Source organism: Protopterus annectens, chromosome 3.part0, assembly GCF_019279795.1.
Source record: "Protopterus annectens isolate FY-2018-M chromosome 3.part0, PAN1.0, whole genome shotgun sequence".
NCBI classification, from domain to species: domain Eukaryota; kingdom Metazoa; phylum Chordata; order Ceratodontiformes; family Protopteridae; genus Protopterus; species Protopterus annectens.
The window spans coordinates 1,154,376,298-1,154,396,415 of NC_056731.1; the positions used below are offsets into that span (position 1 = coordinate 1,154,376,298).

Here is a 20,118-nt window from a genome sequence, read left to right on the forward strand (position 1 = left end):
CTGCAAACTTAGTCAGACATAACCCATTTGGTACTGGCTTTTACTTCAAAGATGCAAATTCTAAACAGGAGAGGTCCCAGAACAGATCTCTGGGGGACTCCACTGGTGAATGGTCTCTTTGTGGAGTTAACTTCCCCTATTTTGATTTCCTACATCCTATCTGTGAGTCAGCTGGCAATCTAGTGGGTGATATAACAGTTTATTTCAAGTTTGTTTAGCTTTTCTACTATGCTTGTGTGGAGATTGTGTCAAACACTATGGCCAAGTCAAGGGAAATGTTGTGTATTGTTCTGGCTTTATCTATTGTTCAGTGATATTTTCAAAAAAAAGTCCACCAGGCTGAGTAAGAATGACCTGCCCGTGATGAATCCAAACCGAGAGGGGTCCAGTGTTTGAAAATTCCCTATGTCTGTATTGATTAGTTCAGTAGTAAATCTTTCCACAACTTTGCATATGAGGCTGATCAGACTTATTGGTCTGTAATTGCCTGGGTTTGTTGAAGGTCCTCCCTTATGCAGAGGAATGACTGTATCTGTTCTCTATTTGCTGTGTAAAAAAACCTCCACTGAGGTTGAGGTTCAATGGAGTTGTTAATGGTGTGGCAAAATTGTGCTTCATATGTGCTTCCTGCTACTTAAGATGCATACAGGGATATTGTCGTTATCCAGTGATGCAGTATTTTCAGCTTTTGATAGGACTTGGTCTTATGTGATAACAGGTGGTGAACCAGTTTCAGGTATATATTGAGAGAGACAGAGGGGAGAATATGGGGAGTGATGAATTTATTTTCTCAGTTTTTGATTCCTTGAATACAGGTAAGAATTAAATACTCCCTCCCCCTCTTTGGTTGATATGATTTATCTTCACTTAAAGGGACCGGCTTGGGGAGATATATTTTATAAGGCAACAATTCACTTGAATCAATTTATTTGAGTCAGCATGAGTGAAGTTTGGGGGTCAGCTTATAACAGATCTTTCACAACTGTATGCCAACTATCTGGAGGAGAATATTTTGCTAGTAAAGAGGAAAAGGTTTGCTTTTATTTATAAAATGATACTGGAAACAGGGAGTATGTATTTTTACCTAGATAAATGGAAGAGAGAGAGATCAATATTAATATAACTAAGGAAGATGGCAAACACATTCTGGGCAAGTTAAAAATACTTTTGTTTCACTATATAAGAGATCTATAAAAAATAAAATAGTATACAGTATACACACTACCCAGGTGATGGCACTGTGAAGAACAGCAGCCTCCTTAGCTCACTGTTGATGAACATGTATTAAATTCGACACTAGGGGAAAAGAATGCAAGATTGATTGAAAAGGTATGAAGCACTGCAGGCTGACATATCACTGAAATGCTATTTGTTTTGGGGAATAGAAACCAAAAGTGTTTTTAGCATCAATGGCCCTGAAAGGGTCTGTTTTGGCTAACTAGAATGCATCTCTGTTACCAATATTTTCTAAGGATGAGTGGTATAAGTTACACCTAGAATAGAGGGATATTATTTGTATAGGCAAGAGGCAGTACCTGGACATTAGGGAAAGTAAATGAGGTTTTCTTTAGTGCAGATAATTGGGCCAAGGTTGATTATTTTTCATGTGTTTTGCACGGTTATAATTTTCCATTTCATTTTTTCTATCAGTTTTTAGAACATAAGAAAATTATAAATAAATAAAATAAATAAATAAATAAATAAATAAATAAATAAATAAATACCGATGGCTGTTTAGGCTAGATTAACATAACTAAGAGACCTGTAAAATGAAGTATTTACTTGTTTGTTTGATTGTTTATGTATTTATTTACTCTAGTGTTTATGTTTTATTGATTTAGTTGAAGGACTTCCTAGTTTGTTCATTTGTGAGCCATTTCCATTTGAGATATGAGGACTCTCACCCTAGAGACTACTGATCCTTCTGGGATCCCCTAGGACTTTTTATAAGGCTACAGTACTCATTTTCTGTAAAGAATACAAGTACGTTGAACAAAGACTCCATTCCTATATGATATATTGCTTGATTCATTAAACTTGTCCAGTGATAGAGGGCCAAGCCTAGAAGAAGCAGTAGATGGGAATTCCGAATAGGGGGGTACACTGCCTTGAATGTATTTCTTTCTTTCTTTTGTCATTTGTTTATTTTATTCTGCATTTTAGTCAGAAAGATTAACATCATGTTGCAAATTTCATTAAGAATGGAGAGCTAAACCTCAGGGGATTATGTGGGCTGTATTTGCCAATACATAGCCAAATAAACAATGTCCAATGATAACTAGATTGGGTCTTCTTTTCCCCCAGAAAATTTGACTCAATTTGTGATTAAGGATCTTAAATAAGACAGGTCTTAGTAACAGTCCTATTCAAGGTCTAAGATTTCTTGGTTTAAATGTTTATTTATTTTTAATGTGACAGATATGAGTCCGTTCCAAAGTCTATATATATTTCAAATTCATGAAGTCAGCATTACTTCAACTTTTGATCCTTGCTAAAAGTGTTATTAGCACCAATAATGTATTCAGAATGGTTTCTGTTTCTAATTCCTATGGGATTACCCAAATTATTCAAACTGATAGCACTTTTAAATATTATTCCATTTGCTCCCAGGACTAATGAAACGATCTAGGTGCCATTGTTCCACATCACTCTGGTTTCTTCTTGTATGTATTGATATTTTATGCTTCTTTGCCTCTTATTACACAGGGTAATGTTCAACACTTTGTGTGGCAATTTCACTTGAGTAATACTGCCTTGGTCCTTTTCATTTTCATCAACAGTATTGAGATTTCTCATTTCTACTTTCTCAAACACTAGTATTTGATGATTCCAATAATCATTACTTCTTTCTTTTCAGTAATTTTTTGGGATTCCTGTTTCAGGTGCTTTTTAATCACTGGTATACTGTAACATTTCCATAGCTTCCAGTGAATCTGAGTTGCCATATTTATTTTATTTATTTATTTAATTTTATTTTATTTTACATTTGTTGACTGGGCTAGTCTAACTGGATATATGTCCATTTTCAGTAGAAGCCCGAGGAGAAAAGCTCCGAGACAATAACAAGGACAGAAAAAAAAATTATACAAATAATCCGCAAGAAATAGAGATTACAAAAAAATAATTGGATAGTCCCCAAGAAAAAAATATTAAATATAAGAATAATTACGAGTAAACAATTGAATGCCAGTAAAATATTTTTTTTTTTTAAGAGAGTCAAAAAAGAAATAGTTCTTGTTCAGTTTCAGTAAGCATAAAAATACAAAATAAAAATAAAAATTTATATAAGAAAAAGCAAAAAGATATTTAATATCCATAGAACTTCATATAGCATAGTGGGGAGATACAAAAAAGATAGCACAAAGTTTAAACATGCCATATATGGAAGGTAGAGGAGTTTCAGCAAAAAGGAATCCAGTTTGAGAGTTAGAGTAGACAGAGGAGAATAAGTATCAGTCAGGCTGAGAGCAGGGCAAAGCCATTTGGTTTTAATGTTTCTTGGTTTAAATGTTTATTTATTTTTAATGTGACAGATATGAGTCCGTTCCAAAGTCTATATATATTTCAAATTCATGAAGTCAGCATTACTTCAACTTTTGATCCTTGCTAAAAGTGTTATTAGCACCAATAATGTATTCAGAATGGTTTCTGTTTCTAATTCCTATGGGATTACCCAAATTATTCAAACTGATAGCACTTTTAAATATTATTCCATTTGCTCCCAGGACTAATGAAACAATCTAGGTGCCATTGTTCCACATCACTCTGGTTTCTTCTTGTATGTATTGATATTTTATGCTTCTTTGCCTCTTATTACACAGGGTAATGTTCAACACTTTGTGTGGCAATTTCACTTGAGTAATACTGCCTTGGTCCTTTTCATTTTCATCAACAGTATTGAGATTTCTCATGTCTACTTTCTTAAACACTAGTATTTGATGATTCCAATAATCATTACTTCTTTCTTTTCAGTAATTTTTTGGGATTCTTGTTTCAGGTGCTTTTTAATCACTGGTATACTGTAACATTTCCATAGCTTCCAGTGAATCTGAGTTGCCATATTTATTTTATTTATTTATTTAATTTTATTTTATTTTACATTTGTTGACTGGGCTAGTCTAACTGGATATATGTCCATTTTCAGTAGAAGCCCGAGGAGAAAAGCTCCGAGACAATAACAAGGACAGAAAAAAAAATTATACAAATAATCCGCAAGAAATAGAGATTACAAAAAAATAATTGGATAGTCCCCAAGAAAAAAATATTAAATATAAGAATAATTACGAGTAAACAATTGAATGCCAGTAAAATAATTTTTTTTTTAAGAGAGTCAAAAAAGAAATAGTTCTTGTTCAGTTTCAGTAAGCATAAAAATACAAAATAAAAATAAAAATGTATATAAGAAAAAGCAAAAAGATATTTAATATCCATAGAACTTCATATAGCATAGTGGGGAGATACAAAAAAGAGAGCACAAAGTTTAAACATGCCATATATGGAAGGTAGAGGCGTTTCAGCAAAAAGGAATCCAGTTTGAGAGTTAGAGTAGACAGAGGAGAATAAGTATCAGTCAGGCTGAGAGCAGGGCAAAGCCATTTGGTTTTAATGAAGTTTTTCAACTGATTCTTGAAAAGGTTGGTGGAAGTAAGGGATGTGATCTCAGTTGGAAGTTTGTTCCAGGAATTGCCAACTGCATTTGAGAATAGGCAGTCTCCAGCTTTGTTAAAGGATTTAGTAGTGGCGACTTGTAGTTTTTTAGCTGATCTTAGGGTAGGAAGGTTTTTATAAGAATTTACTAGGTTACATAGTATGGGAGTGTTTGAAGGATGATGTAAAATCTTGTGAATAAAAATGAGTTGCTGGTAAACTAGTTGGTTTTGTACTTCCAGCCATCCAAGATGTTTAAGGTTAAGGCAGTGGTGAGTATGGAAGGGGGCACTAGTGGCAAATTTAGCTATGTTGTTGTAAGTGGTTGCTAGTTTATTTAGATTAGTTTTGGATAGGTTGGTATATATAGGTGAGGCATAGAGTAGGGTGGAAATAAGGTGGGTTTGTGCAATAGAGATCTTTGCTGACTCTGTAAGAAATGGTCTGATTCTGTAGAGGAATCCAAGTTTTCTATTTACTGATTTAATACTAGTATTAATGTGTGAGTCAAAGGTGAGATGGTTGTCTATTAATACACCGAGGAGTTTGGTGGTGGTTTCAGGGGCTATTAATGTGCCATTGTTTGATTTTACTGCAAAATTGATAGAGGGGGATTTCTGTGTGGGAGTAAATAGCAGTAGTTTAGTTTTTTTAGGGTTCAGGAGGAGACAACGTTGATGGAACCAGTTTTCCACTAAAGTAAAGACAGTTTGTGTGTTAGCCTGTAATTCAGCAGGGGAGGATGCGGCACATACCAGAGTTGAATCGTCAACATATTGTATGCATGTAATTTGTGAAAGGGAAGTTTTTAGATCATTAATGAAAATTGTGAAAAGGAGAGTTCCAAGAATGGATCCTTGAGGGACTCCAAGGGTGATAGGAAGCTGAGAAGATAGTTTTCCCACAGGACCGCTTGTTTCCTGTTTTCAAGGTAGGATTGGAACCATTTTACTAGTTGATGATCAAGGGAAAGTGATTCAAGTATACTTAATAGTATTTGGTGGTTAACCATATCAAAGGCCTTTGAGAGATCTATGAAAAGAGCAGAAGATAGAAGGCTAGTATTCCTGCTTTTATTAATGCAGTCTGTAAAGGATAGAAGAGCTGTTGTGGTACTATGGTGAGGCCTGAAACCATGCTGGCAGTCAACTAGAAGGTTGTTTTGTAGGAGATACTGAAGTAATTGCCGATGGATGCATCACTCCATAATTTTTGCAAGGGGGGAGAGAAGGGCTATTGGGTGGAAGTTAGATAATTCATTTGAGGTACCTCCCTTATGCAGAGGGAAGATATGGGAGATTTTACAGATGGATGGGACATATGATTCAGAGATGGTTCTGTTTATTAGGATAGAAATAAGGTAGGCAAGTACACCAGCTGCGATTTGCAGGAATTCAGCTGGGAGCAGGTCAGCTGATGGTGTACATGGTTTTAGTTTAAGAAGCAAGGAGTGTATTAAAGATGTTGGGACAGGTTGAAGGTTAAAAGGCTGGGGTAATTTGGTTAGTGAGGGAAATTTAGTGGTGGAAGTAGGAGGTAAGGTGGTTGCTAGTGATTGGAGTGTTTCAGAGAAAAAATTGTTAAAGGTGCTGGCAATATGGCTGGGAGAGGTTTGGGTTAGGTTTGAGGGAGTATGTGTTTTGGACTGTCCTGGGTGGAGTAATTTGTTGATACCTGACCAAAACTTTTGTGGATTATTTTGTTGGTTTTGTTGGAATTTGAGGTAGAAGTTTTTTTTGTCAAGGATAATGGATCTTTTTGTGGAATTACGAATTTGTCTAAAGTTTAGGTGATCTATTGGGTTTCTAGTTTTTCTCCATTTGGACCAGAGTTTGTTCCTTAACTGGATGTTTAGCCTTGTGTCCTTAGAGAGCCAGGGGGCTGGTTTATTTTTTGTTCTGACAGTACAAGTGGGAGCATGGTGCTCAAGGATCTGCAAGAATGTTTTGTTAAAGTGTGAAATGGCTTTGTCAAGAGGTAGGTATTTTAGGGGTGACCAATTGCATGCTTTGAGCTCAGCTAATTACTTGGGTTGAAATATTTTTGTTTCTGGTAGTTCTAAAAGCTGTTAGATTATGAAAGTGGGTATTTTGCCTAGTGATGTAAGTAAGAGAATGGTCACTAATATTGTCAGGGAGTATACCTGTTTGATAAGGATGGGGGTCCTTATTTACTAGAATCCAATTTAAGGTAGTTTGTTTTTTGTTAGGTTTGTGGATCCTGGTTGGGAAGGTAATGGTTTGGTGGAAGCCAAAGATGTTTATATGCATAGTGGGAATGGGAGATGTACAGCTATTCCAATCAATATTAAAGTCACCAAGAAGTATGGTTTCTTGTGGTAGGGACATTGAAAGCCAGTTTAGGGTGTTTTCGAGAGTACTAATATTGTTCCCAGGGGGGATGTAAGAACAGATAATGTATACTGATTTTTCAGCATTAATTTGGAGCTTCGAGGTTAAAATTTCAGAGTTATTAGGAGGAGGAGGTTGCATATCTAATGATGTGATCTTAAGTTCAGATTTGAACAGTATTGCTACTCCACCTCCCTTTTTATTTAAACGGTCTGGTCTGAGAATGTTATAGCCTGGAGGGACAATGTCATTGTCTTTCATTGTAGGTTTAAGACATGTTTCAGTAAGGCATAAGATGTCAAAGGAATAGATGTCTAATAGGGCATGTAGTTGGGTTATTTTGTTGTTAACACTTCTTATATTGAGTTGACCTATAAGTAGAGAGTTAGTGCTTTTAGGACATTTAGGGAAGTGGTAGTAGGGGATAATAGAGTATTTGGGGTGGAGAAATTAGGACCAGGGTTTGGGTGAATGTCACCGTGTAGAAGTAAGAAGTTATGAGGGTTATGTGATAGTTTAAACAATTTATAAAGAGAGAGGTGTCCTTTTTTCATTTGTAGGTATTTAATATGGGTTAGTCTATGAAACTGTGGTAGAATGAAGGATGGATAGGATGTTATGTTACAGTGTGTAAGAGAGGTGCTAGGAGAGAAAGGGTGAGTTTGTCTTGGGAGATGAAAAAATGTACCAAAGGCTGAGAATTCATAGGAAGTAAGGCAATGAGTTGTAAGTAATAAGGTGAGCTCGATGGATAAGAAAAGAATGTTGGGGTAAAAAGGCCGAGGATGGTTATACATAGTTAGAGGTGTAGGGTGTGGAGCTTTGGCTAAAAAAAGAAAAAGAAAATTTGAAGTGTAGTTGTGATAAGTGGAGTGCTTAGGGAATAGATAAGAGTGGGTGTGGAAGGTTGCTGCTAACTAAAAGGTGAACAGGTGTGTTAATTGATATGGAGTTTGTGAAGAGAGGTAATTGGTAGATTAAGGCTGAGGGTGTGGTTAGGGAAGCATAAGGTCAAGTGTACTGGGGGTGGGTGGTATTTGGGGGTAGGGGAGAGGGGTGAGCCCGCAGGGCGAACGGAGCGGGTAGAGACAAGACAAGTGTTTGGCATCAAGTGTAGAGACAAGATGAGTGTTTGACATCAACATTATTGTGTCTGTCAATGTGCAAACCCTCAGCTGTAAGATATCACAGACACATGGTATGCAGCTGTTCCTAGTACAGACACTGCTTATATCTGCTCTTCCCCATTTTGTATATATTTTGTAAACCATCTTGTACAGAGTTCACTGCCTGGAACTGCTGTTATCAATCTTTCTATTTAAACTCATCTTTCTTAACCATTTGTGTGTCAAATCTTGCCCAACAGCATTGATAAGGTAATCCAGTTAAATCTAACCCCCATGTTACTGGATAGCAAACTGGCTCACAGACAGAACCGAGTCTGTTAGTGTTATAGGCATACTCTCAATTAAAAGAATAGTTAATAGCAGTGTCCCTCAGGGATCAGTCCTGGGACCACTCATCTTTGTTATCTACTTCTCATATGTTAAAAGCAAACATTAAAGGCCAGTGGCTGATGAAGTTTGTCAATGCAAAGTCAGAGTTATCATAAATATCACGTGACTTATATATTCTCCAGGATATAGGTCTAACTTATGCTAATAAATGGTGCTTGGATCATGGACTCAAACTAAATGCCAAAAAATGGAGCATTGTGTCCTTTGGCAAACCTGGGCACTCCTGATCCTATTACATAGGCAACACCACCCTAAAAAATTGTCATTAGGGACTTGGGCACCTTCATTGACAATAAACTATCCTTTGATGACCATATGACCATTGTTGTTATGAAATCATTTTACATAGCAAGACTAATCACCAAGGGATATATCTTCTCGATACAAGGAAGTCACTGTCCCCCTCTATGCCTTCCTTATCAGACAAATAATACAATATTGTTGAGTACTTGGCTAGGCATATGTTCCAACAACATTTCCTTACCATAATAATAAAGGGCACATGCTCTGAGAGGTATCCTGACTGCTTTAAAGCTCTCTTACTCTTTTTCATTTTTCATAAATGCAGAGAAGAGATCTCTGCCTTGCCTACAGAGGCTTGAAAGATCCAGTTCTATGTAACCCTTTACACATCTACAAAACTAGTATTACCCTAAACCCCTGCACACTGCCACCTAAACTGCCACCAAAAGACAAATAAAACATGTTGGCAGAATAGATATATTTGACAGAGATTACCTCTTTCATGGAGTAGCTCCATGACCCGTTTTGAGCATAACCTGGATGACTGGATGGGCAGTTGTAAGGACATTCACATTGTGATAAACTTGTGGAATTATTTGGCTAGGCTACAATGGTTCACTAAATTAACAACCTGGTATAAACCTATGAGCCTATGAACATGTTGTTCCAGTAGATCTCCATGTTTACCACTGTAGTTATGGGGCTCACAGTTTTTTTTCTTATGATTCCAGGTATTTTATTCTTTCTTTTGCTTTTTCTACACTTTCTTTTTCTGTTTCTTATCCACTTATGGATTCATTTATGTGTCTATTCTACTCAGCATTTTTCTGTTAATTTGAGAATATATGTCATTTTAATTCTGGTTTGCTTCTTGGTTCAAATCTTTCTCTAAAGACCGTTACATATAATGAGTACAACAGTCTTTCGGCTTTTCCCAGTTAGGGGTCGCCACAGTGGAACTACCATCCGCTAATGATTGGCAGTGGATTTTTACAGTGCTGAGTTGCCAGCCCGACACCCAACCTTCAAAGAAGGCACGCCCATTCATGCACGCACCTACCTGCATGTCTTTAACGTCACTCGACCAAGGGGAGGACATGCAGACTCCAGACAGGAGGCGCTCCAGCCGAGAATCGAATGGGAGAACCTCTTGCTGTGAGGTGACAACACTAACCGCTGCACCACCGTGGCCAGGATAAAGATTCATGTCTCCCTAAAACTGGATGAAATATGATCTTAACCATGCACTTATTTATATGCAGCAAGTGACAGTCATGCACTCTATTCCAGCATTTCTATGTAACTGATCTAATTTTTTTTCTGTGGACAAAAACAGTTTTTTACTATCACAAGCAAATAGAGTTATATTTGTTCAGAACTGAAACCAGTGGTGTCAATGTCACATTTGCAGTATCTGCAGTGACAGCCTAACCCCTTAGCTTTAACGAATTAATTGGTTCAGCACATTCAATCATTTGTCAGCAAGATGTGAAGAGCACCCATTGGCTGAAAGGTGCTATTTTTATTCACCGGATGTGCCACTGGGAACTTTTTTAAAGACCATTCAGACCTATTAAACATAACTGCTCTACTGGATGTACTACATTTTGCTGAGCAGTATAAGAGTGGAAAATATTAAATTATAACTAAATGCAGATGATTTTCTGCTGCATTTACTATGAATTTTAGATGAGGTTAAGCTGACTTAGCTGCCAACACTTCAGCATTTAACACCTCTTCAGCCGAGTGCTAACAGCAGGAATGCATTAATGAGCTACCTGTCACCTTCTCAACAACAAACCAGTTGAGATTATTTCCATGAGTGGTGGAGGATAACCTCACAGAGCTACACTTCGGTCTACAGACTACAAGAAGCAGCAGTCTACTACTTTTGTGAGATCCTGTTCTTTCTATCCTTGCTGCACAGGAATGATATGAGAAATTAATTGAGTCCGGTTTTAATCAGGGCTAGATCATGTCCATGATATGAAGCCCATACACTTCCAGCTATGTTTCATTTTGGATGCATTTACTGTTGACACAATTGACATTTGTAAGACCAGTATGAATTTCTGCTGGGCACCAATCTGCGGTGAGAGATGTGACTTTGCCATGGCAAGATTCAGCATGCCAGCAGGACCTTAGCGGTTGCATTAGTGGTAGTAGTTTGTAGAAGAATGTCAGCCTCTTTTGTGAAGAGGTTAGTAAGGAAGCTATCATGCTTGAAATGTTTTCCTAGCATCCTTTTATATCTATCGTTTTTGAAATTTCTCCAAATATTTTAGGTTTCTAATACTGTGACAGGAATGGACCCCATTCCTAAGTTAGGGTACAATTAGAGTTCATGAAATTATTTCATCAGTCTTTGATGCTAGGTAAGAGTGCTCTTCTCAGCACCCACAATGTACTCAGAATTGCCTCCTTCTCAAGATCCAGTGGGGTTACATATAGTTGTACATGTAAGTATGCTTGAAAATTATTTTTATTAGTCTGGTTGTTTCTACTAGTACTGTAATTGTCTGTGTATTTTTATTCCACATTGCTTTCATTTTATGACACTGTACCTCAGAAGAGCAGGTCATAGCTCTCAACTAAACTAGGGACAAATCACAACAGAAATGGGGACAAATTAAGAAGCACTCATGGACAGTCAGGGATACTTTTTAAAATATTAGTCTTACTAACTTGAGATGTTGACAGAATAAGAGAATGTGTAATAATATAAATTTGCCAAAATAAAATAAGTCTGTACATCTAATAGTTAATTGTACGTACATACATTGTTACTAGGCTAATAAAGACTAGGGCCCTTAAAAGCCTGGCCATGCACCGCAAACCATTTATGTCTCAAGTATCATATGGGGGGGGTTAGTAGGCAGATAGCTAAGGATTTGCAGGGGGGGTGTTAGTTAGGGTAATACTTTTCTTAATGATAACCTCTGTCCATAAGGGATATGGGGCCAGACTGTGGGTAAGTTTACGATTTCCCAGCCAATTGTCAAGGCTTTATTTGAATAGGGTCAGGAATGAACTCTGTTTTTCATGGATAGGGAGCTTATTCCATAGTGCCGGGATCCTTTGGGACACATATCTCTCTCTCCAGCATGTTCTGTTTGTCACAAGCAGAGTTCAGATCCCTGGATCAAGTTTTTTGGTGCTGTTTGTTTTGTGCATTTGCAACAGCTTCATCAGGGATGGGTCTGAGGAAGCCGTGTAAACCCCCAAAAAATCCCCTCTCAGTAGCCTGTCGGAGACTGAATACAGAGACAGAGCCTTTAGGAAATTGGTGTAGGACAGGGCATTCATGCTCTGAATTCTCCTGGTGAGAAACATCTGTGGGAGTTCCAACGGTCATAAGTGTTTGGTTAGATAACATGCCAAAGGGGGAAATGTATTCAATGACAGGAGTGATAAGGGTCGAGTAGAGTGGTACTATATCTTTGTTGGACCTATATGTCATAAATTTACCTATAAGTTGAGTGACACAAAATGGTTTTCTTATTATTTGAGCTACATGTTGGTCAAAGGTCAGATTTCTGTCTGCATATGTTTCCAGATCCATTGTTACTGAGTAAACTACTAGGGGCGTTTTATTGACTATCTTGCGTTAACAGTTTCCAAAAGGCATTATAATGCATTTTTCGGCACTGAGTTTTAGGCCGTGTCCTCGTCACAAGTCATTTGTCTGTGTTAAACCCTACTCCCCACTTGCAAGATGTTTGTATCTTGAGGGAATTTATAATATCTCCCAATTTATAGTCATTTGAGAACTTGGTGAGCCAGATGCCTTAACATTAGCCTTGACTTCCAAGAAGTAGAATGCAAATAGGAGCTGGCCCGGCATAGAGCTCTGGTGTGCTCCACTGGTGACTATTCTCTTGGTGGAGATGTTCTCACCGATCCTGACATCTTGTGTCCTGCCTGTGAGCCAGCGAGCAATCCAGCAAGTTATGTGAGGGTTTACACCTAGCTCAGAGAGTTTGTCAACAGTGCCTGTGTGGCGTATTATAGCAAATGCCTTATACAGGTCAAGATATGCAGTATGCACTGTTTTACCCTTATCCATTGCCTTGTTGACCCTTTCAAAGAAGTCTACTAGGTTAAGTAGGCATGTCCTTCCCTTAACAAAGCCAAACTGGAATGGGCTCAGTGACTGTAGGTTGTCAATATCATTGTTTATCATTTCCATGATAATTCATTCCATAGCTTTGCATATTAGGCTTGCTAGACTGATGGTTCTGTAGTTACCTGGGTCAGTTGATGGTCCACTCTTGAGGAGTGGAATGACTGTTGTAGTTCTCCATTCACTTAGAATGTTGCCTGTTTCAGGCTGTAGCTGAAGAATACCTCAAGTGGTCCTGATAGGTCATTTTAGACTGTTCAGGATGCAACCAAATATGTTGCTGGGACCCATGGAGGTGATGTTCTTGGCTTTAGTAAGTGCTGCAAGCACCTGGTCCCGCTGATAGCTGGGGGAATTATGTTGGAGGGGATTTCACCTGGTGGAGCTGGGAGAGAGTGGGGGGTGAAGTTTGAGCTAAATTTATCAGCCAGTAGCTTTGCTGTTTCACCCCGATTAGTGTGAACAGTACTGTTCACCATCAGTTTAGCACACTGCTGTGTGTTAACTTTATGATTCTGGACATAGCTGAAGAAGGCGTTCTGATTGTCCTTAGCCTAAGAGGTTATCCTGACCTCATTGTTGGCGTAGTTGGACTTAATTAGACCTCTTAGTTTCTTGCTTAGTTGTATAACAGAACACTCATCTTTAAGGGAGTTGCTTTTCTTAATTTTGGCCATACATTTTCTTCCTTTATTATATACCCTGTTAAGGTGAGAATTCCATCAGTGGGGTTTATTTTTAGTGCTTGCTTTGGATTTATTTCTGGTAGGTATGGCAGCCACAATGCAGCCATTTTTATGTTTGCATAATGACTCTGTGAGTAATTCTGTATAGGTAGTTGTGGTCATAGGGTTGGGGGGAGCCTTGAATTTTGACAAACTGTCACTTAATAGGATGCAGCTTGCCTTTGAATAGTTCCTAACTGTTACAGGTTAAGCTGGATTTTCTGGATGGATTTTTTACTGCAAATGAAACAGCTTTGTGATTTGACCTCACAAGTGAGGATGTGGTATTGGGGTGGGGGTGTGCAATGCTCTCCCATGTTGGTGAGTGTGATGATATGAAGTATTTCCAGCTATGCCAGGAGAAGTAGGGCAGTGGATGTGTAACATATAGCATAGCTAGCTGGAATTTTGCAAAGAATTATATGTCATTTGTATATCAAACTGATTTGTACAGATGCTTGTGTTGAAAAATGGATTTGTAAAGCTGCTCATGTTAAAAATGTACCAACAGTGGGTCCTGCTGGATATGCAAAAATACACCTGTATGTCAGATTGTATTGCAACTGTTAAAATGAATAGAGGATACTTGAAGAGAAGTGGTTAATCTCAGTCCAGCTAACTCTGAAAAATAGCCTGAAATTAAATTACCTGGTTTAGGCCATAAATATTGCATCTTACAGTTCTGATTGCAACCAGAGACAAAATGTCTGTGAAAACCAGGACTAGGAATCCTACTGTATTGTTCTTAAGGGTGAACTAATTGCTACCCTGGAAGGGTGGAAGTTTTTGAAATGGTTTTATAGCTTCCAGATACTTTAACACATTTTAGCAAAGCTCTATGTGTGTGTATTATAACATATATGTGCTAAATTCTAGTTCAGTTTCTAGTAAAGGGTGTAGTGTGGGAACCAGAGTCAGATGACCAGATGTGATTTCATTCTGTAGCCAGCACTGCAATTATTTTAGATATGAGTGAGAGATGTGGCAGTGGCCCTCAGCAGTCTGTTTGTGAAACCTAACAAAGAAGGACCACTCACCTATGTCATAGGTTCATAGGTAGGTACTAGGCTGTTGGCCCTAAGGCTTATATAAGCCTAGCCAAAAAGGTACCTTGGCTTTCGCCACCCAAGAAAATTATTTTCCTGTGCTCCTGTCGAGCAGAGCCACATAAGTGAATTTCCTATCTCCCATCCAATCATCAAGATTTTTCTTGAAGACTGCTAAAGAGGAGCTTTGTTTGATATAGATAGGTAGTTTGTTCCAGAGTATGGGAAGTCTCTGGGACAGGAATCTATCCCTCCAGCATGTTCTGTTTATTGTGGTGACAAGGTTTAGGTCCCTAGAGCATGTAGCTTGGAGGGATTGGGATTTCTTTAAGTGGAGCATGTCCAACAGCTCTGGGTTTGACATAGCTTTGTATGCTAGGCAGAGATCGCCTCTGAGTAGGCGATATGCGACAGAGTACAGCTAGAGTTTTTTGAAGCGGTCTGCATAGGGCATCTGTTTGAGGCCAGTAATCCTCTTTGTGAGGTATTTCTGTGGCCTTTCTAGTTGTTGTAGATGTCTTGTGAGATACATACCAAAAGAGGCGTTGTACTCTGTAATGGGTCTAATGAGTGACAAGCAGAGGGGAACAATGACCTCTTTTTTCCTGGATGAGAAACCTTTTGTGATGAGGTGTGCCACATAGAAGGATTTCCTGACTACTGTGGCAATGTGATTATCAAAGGAGAGATTACTGTCCACCTGTGTCCCAAAGTCTTTTATCACACTTTCAGTGTTAAGTAGACTACTGCCTATGTGGTATTTCATGGGTACAGAGTTTTTACCAAAAGGGATGACAATGCCCTTTTTGCCACTGAACTTGAGGCCATGGCTTTCACACCAGGCATCTGTCTCAGTGAGGCCCTTTTGTAGGATGTCCACATCATTAGGACTTTTGATTATGGCTCCTAGTTTGCAGTTATCTGTGAACTTCATTAGCCAAAGACCTTTTGTGTTAGCCTGTACTTCTGAGAAGTAGATACCAAACAGGAGAGGACCCAGGACTGAACCCTGTGGTACTCCACTTGTCACTGGTCTGAAGTTGGATTTGGAGTCTACTACTTTCACAGTGTGGGTTCTGTCAGTGAGCCAGTTGTCAACCCATCTTGTGACATAGGGATTTATACCTAGTTTAGTGAGTTTATCTATAATTTCAGAGTGGGGGTTGGTGTCGAAAACCTTGGTGAGATCTAGATAGGCTGTGTGAACCATCTTACCCTCATCTACGGCTTTGGTGACCCCTTCAAAGAAGTCTATCAGGTTTAGAAGACATGATCTGGTTTTTACAAACCTGAACTGGGTGGGGTACAGAGTTTGAAGATTGCCAATGTCATTGTTTATAAGTTCCATGATGATACGTTCCATAGCCTTACTGACCAAACTCGTCAGGCTAATGGGGCAGTAGTTCCCAGGGTCCATGGTGGCTCCCCCTTTGTGGAGTGGGATAACTGTCGCTGTGTGGCATTCAGTGGGCACAAAGCCTGAGGTGAGGCTATGATTGAATATGGTACTTAGGTGGGGTGCCAGTTCATTCTGTAGTTTGTGTAGAACGCAGCCTGGGATGTTGTCGGGTCCCATAGCTGCTGTGTTCCTGGCTTTGGAGAGTGTGTTTTTTATCTGTGCAGCCATGATTACAGGAGTTTTGTATTCTTCCAGTATAGAGATGGGTCCTTTAGGGGGTGAGAGAGGGGTAAAGTTAGCACTGAACCTATCTGCCAGTATGTTGGCAATATCAGTTGGTTCTGTATATTTAGTGCCATTGTGCTGTAACTCAGAGCAAATCTGACTGTTGCCATTGAGATTATTGACATAGCTATAGAATGCTTTATGGTTGCCTTTAGAATCAGTGGCGATTTTGTTTTCATAACTAGCTTTGGAGGATTTTATGAGGGATTTCAGCTTTTTACTGAGGCTGACCAGGGAGTTCCTCCAATCATGGGATATTACTCTTTTTGCAACAGTTTCTTTCTTCTGTTGTAGAGTTTGTTTATGGCAGGGGACCACCAGATTGGCTTCCATTTTTTGGAGGATAGCATCTGGGTTCTGTTAGGCATTGCACGATCCATGCACTCGTGTAAGTGTTTATAAAGTGCATTTGTGTATGATTCAGGAGTTGTACCTCTATTGTCCATCTGCATGGGTCTTGTGAAGTTTGCCACTTCTGTCTTAAGAAACGTGAAGTTGGCTTTGGAGAAATTTTTTATGATGGTTTCCCTAATTGGGGGGTGGGGGCGGGATGTGGTTGTCTAGGATGATTAGCTTGTGGTTGGATCTGATCAATAAGGAACTGACCACTGGTATGGAACACTGGTTGCCCATGTTGGTAATGACCAGGTCTAGGATATTGCTGCCCCTGGTGGCGGTGTGGATAAGTTGATCCAAGGCATTGAAATTTATGAATTCCAGAAAATGTTGAGCAAAAGAGTTGGTACATGAGTAGTTTTCCCAGTTAATGGTGGGGTAGTTGAAATCACCCATTATTACGGAGTTAGGTTGTACCCTAATATTTTCCAGTGTATCAAGAAACGAGGAGTGGGAATCCTGCAGCACGGTGGGGGATCTGTAGCAAGCTACAGTTTGGATTGCGGTCTTGCCCAGAGTTAGTTGCACTTGGATAATCTCAGATGCATTATGCTGAGCAACTTGCCTGGAGGTGTGGATATCCTTAATGAATATGGACACGCCTCCCCCTTTAGTGTTTCAGTCCTGGTTAGGTGGCTGGAAGGTGTGGTATGAATTACAGCCTGGTAATGCAGGGGTGCTCTATGGAGCCTTGAACCAGGTCTCTGTCACTGCACAGATGTCAATGTTCTCCATTTTAAAGAGTGCCTCGAGTGAGTGAATTTTGAGGTTTAGACTTCTAGCACTGAGTAGCACTACCCTCAGATTTTGCTTGCTTGTACCTGTTATGGTGGTGAGTTTGTCATTTGAACCTTGCCTAAAAAAGCCACTATAGGGGTGGAAAGAGCTTTAGCCAGTATCCAAAATCCCAAGGGTGACAGGTACAGGCCATCTCTGGCAAAGCACTGTGGTCTGTCGATCATGTCATCCCAGGCAGATAGGTACTGGATCCCCTTAGAATGACACCAGTAGCTTAGCCAATTGTTGAAGTCAATCATTTTGCCCTTGTACTGTGGTATCATTCTGGGTGATGGTGGGATTCTGCTCAGGGCTAGGGCCATACCTGACTGGGCTACAGGATCAGACAGATCCTCCATGTCTCTTTTCATGTAGTCCAGGGAGGTACGTCTCAGCTCATTCACACCAACATGGACAATGACAGAGTCATATTTGTACTTGTTGTGGAGTAACCTGAGTACATGCGTTATGTGGCGGATCCTGGCACCCGACAGGCAGCTGACAGTAACTTTCTCCTTGTTTAGCCTGGTGAGTGGAACATCTTCATCTTGCCTTGCTCTAGTAAGTGAACTAAGGGACACAAATTCTTTATTTATGTATCTATGTGAACCTTCCCATCTGTGTTATTTTTAATATTTGCTGTGAATGAAACTCTGGTGTTTATTGTAAATAGATATTCAGTATTTTCATGTTCTTTTATTAATTATTATTAAATATATTAAACTTTCTATTATAGTTGGTATTTTAAAGAATATTTTAATCTTTGAGAGTACTTATATTTATTTGGTGACTCTGTGGCCATTCTTGAAAGCCTTTTTGTATTGGTCAAACACTAGCATTTGTATTAATATTAATTTTACTCTGTATAATTGGGTACCCTGATAAGAGCCTTAGAGTAGGCTTTGTAGTCTTCTGGTGGCAGTTTCTACCTTATAGTCTGGGCAGAGGAGGCATATCTGGTAAATTTGTGCCAGCCTTCCCCATGTCTGTGTGTGTGTGTGTGTGTTTGTGTGTGTGTGTGTGTGTGTGTGTGTGTGTGTGTGTGTGTGTGTGTGTGTGTGTGTGTGTGGGTATGTATGTGAAAATCAAATCTCAAAGAATGTGTGTGTAAGCTACTTGGAACAAGGACACACAGCACTGGTTTCACAGAGAGGGTGGTGGAAGACTTGGCTTGGAACACTCGACTGAGAACTCAACTCTGCAGCTGTGGTCAGTGTGGAGTCTTATTTGGAGCCTGGGAGAGAGAGAGAGAGAAACCAAGTCCCAGCACAGAAGTGTGCTCCCTGTGTGGTCTTAAGGGAAATTGTGGTTGGTGCAGAGAGCTGCATCTGAAAATACTGTGTATATCTATCTTTTTTCCAAGTGAACATCCCTCACTGGTGTCCATGGTGAGAAGTGAGACTTTTTGATTACTGGCCCAGAGGAGAGATGTCACAGTGAGTACCAGATCCAATATTTGATTCCTCTGGTTGGAGCTTGCACTGTCTGTTCCATGGTGTTGCTGTTAATAAAGCCCAGGAAGTGTTATGCCTGTGAGTTTGAGCCAGTGTACATTTCCCAGTCTGTAGAGGGGTAATTAAAGTCACCCATGAATAGGGTGTTTGGTTGGATGGTGAGCACCTCTAATAGATTTAGGTAAGAGTTGTGAAAGTCTAGGAGCATAGATGGTGACCTGTAGCTAGCTATGATATGGTGAGGGACCTTACCTATGGTGACTTTCATGTGGAGAAGCTTCATGGTATCATCCTGTTTAACCAACCTGAAGGTATGTTTGTTGCTAACATAGATTGAAACTCCTCCACCTTTGGCCCCAGTCTGTGCTGCTGTTGGTCTAAATGTATGCAAGGTGCTGTAGCTTTGCACTTCTGGAGTACTTTCTATGGCTTTAAGCCATGCCTCGGTCACAGCACAGATGTCTACATTCTCTAGAATGAGGAGGCTTCAAAGGTGTGGATTTTTTTCTTTAGACCTCGTGCATTATACAGTAACATCTTAAGGTTGCTCATAGACTTTTCATCATATTGGTAGTTTTGTCTTTTTGGCATTGCCTAAAAAAGGCTCTAAGGGGGTGGATAACATTTTACCTAATATCCGAAAGCTTAGTGGGGACAATTGCAACCCACGCTTGGTAAAGCAATGTGGTCTTTTGACCATGTTCTCCCATGCTGACAGATATTGGATCTCCTGGATTGCCACCAGAAACTAAACCAATTATTAAAAATGATTTTGTGTTCATACTGAGGCATCTTCTTTGGTGAAGGTAGACTGCTGCTCAGTGCACGGCTTGTACCTGTCTGTGACACACATTCCAAGAAATCCATTATGTCTCTTTTCATACAGTCCAGTGAGATAAGTCTCAGCTAATTGGACAAAATGGACTATGACAGAATCATATTGGTACCCAAGATGCAGTAAGATGAGTACATGAGTGATATTGTCATTGCTTGTTAAGTGGAATTTACCACCTTCTCTCCAAAAGTCACCAGTTTAAAGAGGGATTAAGAGGGACAGAGCTAAAATATGAGTCAAAATCAGGAAATATATGCATATATATATATATATATATATATATATATATATATATATATATATATTACTACATAAATTAT

The 20,118-nt window shown here is 39.2% G+C and overlaps 1 protein-coding gene across 1 annotated transcript in view; it reads right to left on the reverse strand.

Moving 5' to 3' along the window:
- Window positions 1-20,118, reverse strand: part of NECAB1 (N-terminal EF-hand calcium binding protein 1) — a 2,535,085-nt gene that overhangs the window by 1,342,968 nt on the left and 1,171,999 nt on the right. The gene's annotated exons all lie outside the window — the stretch shown is intronic.